The sequence below is a fragment of the Pelodiscus sinensis genome, chromosome 1, assembly GCF_049634645.1.
Source record: "Pelodiscus sinensis isolate JC-2024 chromosome 1, ASM4963464v1, whole genome shotgun sequence".
NCBI classification, from domain to species: Eukaryota; Metazoa; Chordata; order Testudines; family Trionychidae; genus Pelodiscus; species Pelodiscus sinensis.
In genome coordinates, this window is record NC_134711.1 from 75,311,401 (window position 1) to 75,322,824 (window position 11,424).

The 11,424-nt window shown below is 40.9% G+C and overlaps 1 long non-coding RNA gene across 1 annotated transcript; it reads right to left on the bottom strand.

Annotated features, from left to right (window-relative positions):
- Positions 1–1,531: 1,531 nt before the first annotated feature.
- On the bottom strand, positions 1,532–9,445 carry LOC142826572 (uncharacterized). Its single transcript, XR_012900786.1, has 5 exons — positions 9,318–9,445; positions 7,261–7,328; positions 3,256–3,325; positions 2,452–2,559; positions 1,532–2,287 (listed from the first exon to the last, which is right to left on the bottom strand). It is a non-coding gene; the product is annotated as an uncharacterized LOC142826572 (long non-coding RNA).
- Positions 9,446–11,424: the final 1,979 nt, after the last annotated feature.

Here is an 11,424-nt window from a genome sequence, read left to right on the forward strand (position 1 = left end):
CAAGCCCAGTAAGTATAATAAAATGTCCAACATCTCAGAAACAATCCAGACTGGCAAATGTTATGTAATATGGTAATCACAACTGGCCCAGTGTTTTCTAAGTTGACCAGTGGCAATAATCAGGGTTTAAGTCTAAGGGGAAAAGGAAATGTTGTGCACTGGCTATTAAGTTGCAATTTCAAATCTCATCTTTTAAGTAGATTCCTTATTTTGATGACTGACTAGTGAATTCTCCATGGACCAATGAAGGGTCATTATTTAATACATTAATTAAATTAAAAATGATTATGACAGACAAAATGTTTTCATAAATGTCTGCTAATTGAACAAAGCCAGGAGGTAATATCTACTTCACAGAAATTTATATTTCTGCCTGAGGCAAGGAAACACTATATATTTTAGTTTGTTCAATCAGTTAAAACAACATGTTCTCTGTATACTTTATGCATGCTCAACAGAAGGACTTAAAGAGTAAAGCTAAGAACTGGTCTCAGTCCAATGAAGTCAATGAAAATGTCCTAAATCAAAGTCATGATTCTGACTGCAGGTGAACCATGACTCAACATATCCATCAGAGCTGTGGATTATGCAGGATTATTTCTGGTATTTAAAAGTTCCAGGACAGCGAATCATCACTAAGGTTAAGATTTTATCACACGTATTTTTAGTAAAAGTCACAGATGGGTTGCGGGTAATAAACAAAAATTGAGAGAAGCCTGTGACCTGTCTGTGAGTATTACTAAAAATATATGGGGATGAAAAGATGGGCCTAACAGTGGGAGCTGCACTGGGAGCTGACTTCCAGCCACTGCTCTTGCCCTAACACTGCTCTGGCCCCAGGGGCTGCTCCTATGGTGGGGTGGGAGGAGGTTGGGTGGCGTGTGGATATGATCCAGCCCCAGTCATTGCTATGGCCTACACAACTGCTCCAGCCCTACAGGCTAATCGCTGGCTGCTATTCCAGTCCTGTTGCTGCTCCTGGCCAGGGGCTAACAGCTTTTCCAGTTCTTCCACTACAGTTGGCTGAAGCTGCAGAAGTTATGGAGGTCTGTTAAAATGATGGCATCTGTGACTTCCTTAGTAGAAATATATTCTTAACAATGACCAAAATCACAGTAATCTGGGCTGCTATCCTTATCCTGAAGCTCCATGGCCCACAGCCCACCCCCATCCTTACATCCCTACCCCCCCTCCATCCTCCATTCCTACACCTAATCTCCCTGCCTCTATTCTTACACCCATCATCCTTCCTAGCCCCTTCCCACACTCCACACTGCCTATCCCTATCCCCATCTCCTCCCTCCATTCCTATACCCTCAACCTTTCCTAACCCCTCTGCCTCCCCCCTGCACCCCCACACTGCCCATTCTCCTGCCTTCATTGCTATATTGCCCTCACGCCCACTATCCCCCCTTACCACACTGCCCATCCCCACGAACACCCTATTCCCCTCCCTTCCTCCCCACACACACACCCTGCCCCATCCCACAAATCCATCGAGCTGCATGCTTGGGATCAGCCCAGTCTTTTTGAATGGGCCTGTTGGGGTATGTGTAACGTCATGTGAATGGTCTTTGGGGCATCTTTGCTCCATGGTGAGCCTAGGAAGCCCAGAGCAGAGCCAGGAAAGCAGCTGCAGATGGGATGGTTACACTGCACCCCAACGGGCCAGGGGTACAGTATGGCTAAGAACTGCCTCGCTAGCTAGTAGTGGGCTTGGGAGAGCCCACTTGAGCCAGGGGCCTGGCCCCAATGCTCCAGTGGATGCACACCTTCCTGTAAGGCTGAGGTGCAGTGCTGCAAGCCGGGCCCTGACAGGAGCCTGAGGGGGAAAGCAGGGAGCCAGGGTCCTAGCATGAAGGGGGCAGTGCTTTGTGGACAGAGGGGAGGATAAGGTGCTTCCGGAGAGTGAGGCCTTCCCCAAGGAGTTCAACGGGCCCTGAGGCTCAGCAGGGATGCGCCTCCATAACTGTCACCAGATCCTGGGTATCTCGGTGTGTGTGTGTGTGTGTGTGTGTGAGAGAAAACTTTCAGTAGAGGAGCCCTGCCCAGCCCCTGGGTGTTACTGGACAGGAGGCCCCTTGCCATCTGCAGACTCCCAGCCCCAGCCCCTCACTGCAGGCTGGGCCCCACACAGGCCTTGTCCATGCTCTTGATATCCTGCACGATCTGCTCACTTGGGAAGGCTCTCTGCTATCTTGGGTGGGAGGGAACCAGTCAACAGCGCTGCCATCGGATGCACTGGAGAGGTGGTGCTGCAGCTGCTGCCAGCATCTGGGCTGAGTAGCTGAGGGCAGAGGGAGGGACAATAGGATGCAGAATGACATATGATGTCACTCTGTTGTCCCACAGGAAAAACATTTTTATATATATGAGAGACAAGTAATGAGACATGAAGTCAGGTTTGGCTACAAAAGAAACAAAAGATAAAACAAAGTAATGGCTACTTACTAAACTATTAGAATCCAGGCAAAGGCATTCCTCTTATCACACACCAGAGTAAATTTCACAGGCTATGTCTTTTTCCAGCCTGGGACTCCTCCCACTGAGTTCAGTATCCTTCAGGTATTCAGTGACATCATGAGCAGAGAGATAGGAGAAAGAGGAGTACAGTCAAATATTTTCCACCTCTCATTATAATTGTATAATTTTGTGCCAGAAAAATCATTCCTGCATCATGGTAATAAAGCCAGTCTCTTGTGGACATGAGGTTGGAATTCATTCTGTGACGAAGTGGTTTTTTTTTTTTTTTTTTTTTTTTGGTTATCCCTTCCTTCTTGCTTGGAGAATGGTTCTTAAACAGGAAATAGCCCGTTAGCACCTCTCTGAGATGCCAGTGTGTCTTTGCCTCTGCAAAACTGTTTGGATCTGCTTTTCTTAACCTTGGAGCATGTTAAAATAACATCATACAGTAGAGTCTTGCAACATGTCAAACAATATTGCCACACATTTTACCAGGGCGATGATGTTAAGCAAATTACGACATTTCAAATGTCACCTCACAAGTCTTACTGTGTACAAAATATGTCACAACTTTATAAAAATGTGAACAAGGGGTACAGGTTGTCACAACCAGTTCATACACATTTCTTCCCCAATCCCAAGATGATTTGTCTGCCTTCTCTCCTAACACCACCCAGGACTTCTTGCCTAGAGTCTTCCACAGATTCACTCTCCCAATGGCTCCACATACAAACTTTTCAATAATATACTCACTGCATTCCTCTTAATCAAATAAGAAAATGATTTTCTTACCTGGGAAGATGACCTGATCATGTCACCAGTGGGATTGGTTCTTAAAAAGCTGGCATCTTTGTGACAGTGGCTAATAATAAAACATAGAACATTAATTCATAATTTGAAACTTCTTTTTCCCCCCAGCCATTGCTGATAAATACTTACAGCAAAATTTACCTGTTTTTATTATTTTTTATTTGTATTGTAATTTTGGGATTATGAATGAAAGGAAAGTCAGAATGCTCCCTTTTTTTAAGATATGGAAACAGGTGGAAGGAAACACTCTTTGCTCCAAATATACAAGTTCTATAGCTCTAATATATAGCATTAGGAATTACAAATGGTTTCCCTGTTGACCTGACACAACAAAGCAGGCTAGATTCTCTCAAGACTTCACTACAGTTAACACAGGAAAGAAACAGAGACATCTGATCTCTTAATCAATAGAGAACAAGGGGAGACAGGTCAACTGAGACAAAGACAGCTGTTTTCCTCAAGTATCTTCAATTAAAGAGACGAAATTATGGCAATTGTCACAGGTCTGGAGAGCAGAGTGGGAAAAATCCTGTCCTATCCACTGAAACAATATCCATAATTTTGGAAAACTACAGATATTTTCTTGGTCTCAGTAAAGATATATAGGCAAATACTGTTGGCATTTTAAAACTCAATTCAAAGCATCAGTGGAAAAGGTACTGTTACACGCCAAGCTTTCTAGATATAAGAAATTCAGCATGAAAATTCAACCTTGAATGAAAATAGGTTTGAAAAACCCCAAACCTGTTTTCAGTAAACATGATTTAAGTCAAGTGAGATATTTGTAAATTGTAAGAATAATAATCAAGACATTAGAAAATTTTGTTAATTCAGACAATTTTTTTCTCTGTCATGATCACAAATAGGCTTACATCTTAAGTATTTTGAAGATGATTAGGCAAGATTATTGATTTGGTCCTTTAGAAATGTTGCTTGTTAATTGATGAGTAATTTTGTGTTTAATAAAGCAAATACTGAGGGATTTGGCTGCCTGACACTGTAAACATACAGCTATACACATAACACATTTTTCAGTTTGCTGGTTATTTTTAAAAAGTTGAGCTGAAAATTAAATTCTTTAAATTGTTTTGGCCACTCAAAAATATTTTTTTAAGTTATTACAGGTAGTATGCTCATTTTGACTTTGAACACTTATTTTTAAAAAAAGTTTTAAAAATAAAATTAAAGGAATTTTCAAAAGAAAGTTTTGAAATGAAAAATCAAAATGTTTCATTTCAAAATGAAAGATGTTCTGTAATGATGTGGTAGCCACGGTGGTCCCCGACTAGGAAAAAGACAAAAACGGATGAAGTAATATTTTTAAGTGGACCAATTTCTGGCAGTGAAAGAGAAAAGATTCACCAAACTTTGATTTTTCTGGTCCTGAAGAACAGCTCCATGAAGCTTCATAGAAGCTGGTCCACTAACACTATTACCTCATTTACCTCGACTGTCTCAAACAGAAACTGGTTTTTAGGTTTATCAGATGATTTGTACTCATCAATTATTTATATATTTTACACATACTTTCTCCTTACACTTTTGAGAAGGCCTTTTGGACAGATGCCCACTCTTCTCAGATCCTTTAGGTACAGAATTTAGTTAAACAAAATATATTCTAGTTTTAGAATATACTCTAGGGCTTTCCAAACCTCATGGTCTCTACAGATGAAAAGTGCAATAGCAAACCATGGTGATGTTAGCAGTTTTGCCATCACTGACATAAAATATTCAGCTACTATTTAAAAAAAATATACAAAAATATGCTCATGTTAAGAGTTAACACATGGTAATGGAGCAAGAGACTGGCTTGGCACTGAATAATCAATGAAATAGAAAGAATGAGGATGATGAAAGATGATGTTTTTGGCAGGATATGTTTCACAAAACATCATAGGCATTTTGATAAAGGACTTTTCATGGATGTTATTAAGAGAAGCATTTCTGGATAAATCTACTTTACATAAACAGTTTATTTATGGGGTGGAGGAATTATGATGAATAATAGGTTTTGTGTTTCTGTGCCTCTGCTCTGTATGTTATTCTCTCATAAAATCAAGCATTTAAAAGAAACAGTCTGAAATGTGGTAGTCACATGTATATCCCACATCTCACAGTAACAACACTTCTTTGTAATATTACTGCTGTTGTACCACACTTCGAAGACAATCCTTGTTTATTGTTCTTTTCCACGAAGAACTTGTTGAAGTATGCCTTCTCTTCTGTTCAGAGTGTCAAGGGGAGAGGGGAACAAAATATTTTCAGAGGAATGAGTACCTATATGTGTACACATACCCAAATGGAAGGGTGCATTCAGATTTTTTTTCAAAATTTCACAGCCAAAAATTATTTATGGAAGTTTTCAATCCAAAATATGCAGAATGGCATGATACATCAAAAAATTTTCCTTCTTCCCTTGTCACAGAGATTGTCATTGATGTCAGATTTCTAGGGATACTGCCTTTAATATTCAAAAAAAGCATTGATCCAACAATTTTAGAGAGATTTGCCCCACCAAATTCAGCTCATTGGTGAATTGCCATTCTTCTAAAAAATCTCCACATCACTATCAGCAATACCTCAAATGATGGAATTCAATTGCCCAAAGAGTTAACATTGTGGAATGTGTGAGTTATGTGTATTACTTTTATATATATCACATGCCCTCAGTTTACCTGTTTCTTATTATCCTGTCTGACTGCATAGAATTAAATCAAAGGAGGCTGTTAGGGGGTGAAGCAAACAAGAAATGAAACAATGACAGATATAAGTCTCCTTAAGCGAACAATGGGTAAGGTTTTAATTGGGAAATACCCCTGCTTGGCTCCAAAGGCTTACTTTTCTCAGGGCTGAGCCTAGGATCAAAGGCAATATTAAACCATTAAAGGACCCTAGGCCTAGAAAAGAAGGGCAATGAACGAGTTGTGAGGAGCAGCTCACAGAGTGTCAGTGAAATCTTGCAAGAAAAGATTAAGTGAGGTGAAATAGGCCTTTGTTTGAAGCCTTCTTTCTGATTGCTATGTACTGTTGGGTGAGTTAATAAATAATGCTTAATGTTAATGGACCTACTTATGAGTCTCTTTAATCAGGTATCACAGCTCCAGGAGAAAAAAGGACTTGCAGATGCCAAACATAGTTCAGGCTATTAGATTGACGTGGTTGGTAAGCACAGAGGGGTTGTAGCTCAGATATCCTGCCTAAAAGTGATTGGACCAGGCTATTCCACCAAGAGCTTTCCCATAATGGGAAACTCCAAATAACCATAGCCCTGGAAACTTTTTAAGAACTATGTAGATTTTACACATTTTTTCCTCACAAATACATAAAATGATTTTATTTCCCTGTGTTCTGTACTTTTATTAATTCAGTGGAACTTAATCACCACTGGGTGGCATGCTCTGGGTGGAAGAGTGAAGGGCTGGCTGTGGGAGGCTAGCCCACTGCATTAGCCTTCCCACCTGAAGCCCTGCCCTTTCTGGGAGCCCAGGTGCCACCCCAATCTTGCCCAGGGGCCTGGCAATTTGGTTTCCCCCTCCTCCCTTCTTGTGCAATACCTACTTCCTAAGTCCATATTTTTGTTTTAGAAATTCTTCATGAAGAGGATCTGAATCTCTGGAAAATTCTACTTCTGAATTAAAAAAAAAATCTACTTTAAAGTTTCCCAGGTCACAGAATATTTGTTTTTGTGACCTCTGTGGATGTAAATTATAAACATGATTTCCTATGAGCACTCAAGTTGATAAAGGCAAAAAAATTCTCATGCTTCTTATCATTAGCAACTTTCAATAGTGTACAAAGAAACATCAAGCATCACTTACAAAGACATATCTTAATGTAAAAGGGAGATCTGACATTTACTTTGCAAAGAGAGGGCTTTATTTAGATATATTGAGTACTAAAATATCCACAGCACAGTTCTTATAAAACTAATTCCTGTTCACTTAAACAGTTCAGTGCTTCTCTAGCAGATACACATCTGCCACTTACTGGATACAAAATGCTGCTCTGATTCATCTTCTTTAGTTAAACTTTTATCAAGGAAAAGCTGCTTTCAACTGCAGAGGAAGAGAAATGTTTATTTGAGCAAAGCATTACAGGTTTCTCTCTGGAATTGCTAATGTGCAGATTTAAAGCCTGATGAAGCGGTGTCGTTTTGTGCAATATACTGGAAAAGGTTTTGGGAAACAGAAAAAAAGTCATACAGATAGGGTGTGCTACCCTGGATACTATTAAAAAAAGGAAAAATGGCTACAGGTAAAGTAATCTGTTGCATCTATGTCAATCCTATCACAAGACCATCTCAACATTTTTTGATTTACTAGCAAAACAACCAGTGCTTATGTCTGATTGCCATCGAAATATACTGATCAATACATCAGTGAGGAGCCTTTGTCTTTGTACAGTGACATGTTGGCAGAAGAGAAACAACAGTCCTAGACTTCTGTAATTTTGGGTTGGCTGTGTAAGTACTCAGGCTTAATTGTCACATTCCAAAATTCAGCAATGGAGAACCGCCTTTTTAAGATGTGGTGACACTTGGATTTGAACTGAATGCAAAGCATTGGGTAGCAAAGTACCTCAGGGTATGGCTACACTACAGCGTCATTCAAATTAACTTAATTCGAATTAAGCTAATTCAAAATAACACATCTAGACACAAAAACTAATTTGAAATAGTATTTTTCTAATTCAAAAATAGCACGTCCACATTGAGTGAACCCTAAATCAAAGGTAAGGCTGGCCGGAACCAGTGCCAGCAGGGCATCAGGGTCAGACTTAGTGTGTGGGGCTGCTGCCTCAGGCTAGCCACGGTCTGTGCTTAATGGGATTCAACCCCTCATCCCGGACAGACAGTTCTCAGGTTTCTCTGCTTGCTAGTCTACCTCGCTGAGGGACAGCAAAGCATTTGTGTCTCGGAGTGCTCTGCTTGCCCTCACTCGGGACACCATGGCACTCTGCAACATGGAACCAGACTTGCCCCCAGGGACTCTGCTGCGTCTCGTGGACATGTTGCCAGCAGCCTGGCTGCACTGTCTGCAGGCTGCCTTCCAGGAGGACCATCGAGGGGCTGTCAGGATCCAGGGGAGATCCACCCTGAGGAACGCTAACAGTGTCCCTGGTCTGCCCCACTGGGGGCTTGTGCCCCATTCCTCCCTCTCGTCTTTCCATTTACCCTTCCCTAGCCCCCCTTTCTGATGTCAACTAAAATACTTGTTATTTTTGAAAATACATCTCTATTGCACACAACTGGGGAGGGGGAATGAAACTCTGGGGAGACTGGAGATAGGGGGCAGGAGAGAAGGTGGGATAGGGGAGGGGGAAAACTGGGAGGAGGAAGCTGGCATGGGGAAGCAAGTGGAAGAAGGGGGAGGGGAAGCTCAGGGATCAGGGATGGAGGTGTCGCTGGGCCAACTGCCTCCCAGCACGGTGAGGGAGGGGGCCTTGGCGTCCCCGGGGGTATGGGGAGGAGGGTGTGGAGGTTGAGGTGGGGGAAATCTGATTGGAAGGCATAATACCAGAACTAGCTACTGAAAAAAAGTCTGAGGAGGAGAGAGCAGACATTGAGGGAGTGATAGAATTGGGAGTTGGAAGTGAAGGATAGATCGAAGGAATGGAAGGAAGGCAGCAAGGGTGGCAGGTAGTGAGACGAAGATACGATTAAGCCCGTTAGAAAATGGGTTGGATTACAAATGTTCTGAAATGATCAGAAGACAGAGTACAATGTTAAATGCATGTGTCCCCACAACAGGTTCAGATCTGTCAGAAAGCAAATTTTCTGTCTCCCTTACAAGAAGTCTCATGGCTGGAAAGCCCCTCTGACAGTGAGGATGATAAGCTGTCTTCCTTACAAATACACAGCCCAGCACAGTTAATGCCATGCTCTTATCAATTCCTTGTGCCTCCCTGGTCAGACAGATATCAGGCTGACACCGGTACTTCCACCACTAGTGCCAAATGTTTCCCCATCCACTGCTCAGGGTTCATAACTTCATCTTCCAAGTGAAGAATCTCCCAGTCACACAAAAGCTAGGACCTGGTCTCACCCTTCTGACAGTGGCCAGGAAGCATTCAATGAGCTAGTCAGAGTGGTGCAAGGGTTTCACATGCATCCTCTTCTTTCTGCTGCAGTTCCATCCTGGAAATCTGGCCCAGCCTAGATTGAGTCTTTCCACCCTGCTGAAAAAAAGAGAATCTCTGTATTGAGCTAGAGCTAATGAAAAAGTCAGGTTAATCAGAAGGACAAACAGAGAAGCTCATACAGAGCTAGTAGTTAGCAACTTGTCAGAGTGTACTTGCAGGGAACAACTGCTCTGTTAAGCCAATCTACCACAGAATGGAGGAAATTTAAAACCTTATCCACCTTTCTTACATGTCCTCTTGGGCCAGTCCTGTACAGGACATTTCCTCATTGCCACAGGGAATATTCTTTCCCAACACCTGGTTTGGGAAAGCACTGCAGGCATAGAAAACATTTCTGAAAATCAAAAAAGTTCCATTTCATGATGTTAATTTAGCAGTAATATGAACAATGGATTCAGAGTTATTTGAGTTCAGGAGTAGAGAATCCTAAATCCCAGAAATTATTCTCCTGTTCTGACCTTGTTATTAAAGAAAACTGTGGAAAGAACTGTGGAAAATATATTTTGGATGAATTGGAGAAAATATTAGAGATTGTGCTTATGCTAAAGGGACTGTGTTCTGTGAAAATAACATTTCTGCAGATATATTAAAGAAAGGTTCCAATCCCATGTGCTGGATTGGAACCTGGTATTCCTGAAAAAAAAAGGAAAGATTTAAAGTATACTTTAATAGTAGAACTAAAAACTATTCATTAGAATTTTCTACAGCATTTAATATACAGACCCCTATGCTACAAAGATTTATGCACATGAATAACCGTACATACTTTGAGTTGTTCTGAAGGACTGTCCAAAGGATTAGGGGAGGGAATCCATACAATTTTGAGGGACAACAGCGAAAGTTTTATTTAGAAATTTAATTGAATAACAAAAAAAGAAGGAACATGAATTTTCCCCCAAAATTATGTTGTCATCCTAACAACACTTTCTACAGAAGCATGTTTTCTGTAAAAACAAACAATCACACCAGCTGTATGAATAACACCATTTTTATGGTTAATATAAAGGCAATATATTATTACTGTATCGTTTATTTCATTCAATGATCTAAAAGCATTTTACTGTCATTATTTAATCAAAACTCACACTCTTCAGGAGAGAGGTCTACAATCCTATTGGACAAAAGAGGAAACTGAAGCATGGAGATGCCCAACATCTCTCACACACAGATTTGGCACACTCAAGCAGAAAAACTAGGAATCCTGATTCTTAGCCCCAGGATTTAACCACTTGACCACATTCCCATGAATTTGAATTAGTTTGCATATGACCTGATGTAGACACATTCCATTATTTATGTTAGCTGAAATGAATTAAGTAGATTTTTTCTGAAATTATGCAGCACCTCTCATTTGTGCCTTTAAGGCAAATACAGGAAATTATCTTGTCAACACATCGGGCCTATGTTTTTAATTTTGTGTCTTGCCTTTTTTCAGCAGTTCCACCAGATGTAAATTTAATAATGGAGGCTCATGTCTATAGAGATACTAACTGGCTTGGACAAATTCAAATGCAAGTTTTACTAATATATTCTGAAAGAGGGGGAAACTGGCATGTGTGATACTTTGAAGCATCATTCTTTCTTGTAAGGTGCTCATTTGCAGTATAAATGCCTGCAACAGTCTACTGTGTAGAAGGAAAGGGTATGAGAGGATATGTGTGTGTGTATGCTAGTTAGCTGATCCTAACACTCACATGGAGGAACTCGCCTTGAGTTTTCCTGCTCTGACAAAAATGAGAGGCACAAAGCATACACAGAGACAGCAGCCCTGCTACAATGGTATTGTAAATCCCTAACAATAGAATACAGTCCAATGATTTCTAGCCTTGTCTTTTATTCAACTGACTAAATCTACTACACAGCTGTGTTCTTCTCTATTAATTGCATCTACCATGGCAGACTGTCAGTGTACTTGTTGCAAGCTGACATAGTTAAAGAGAGGATTAGGTTCATGCAATATAGACTGACGTATTTGCCAGACAATTGGAATGCAGTCATACCAGTATGCTC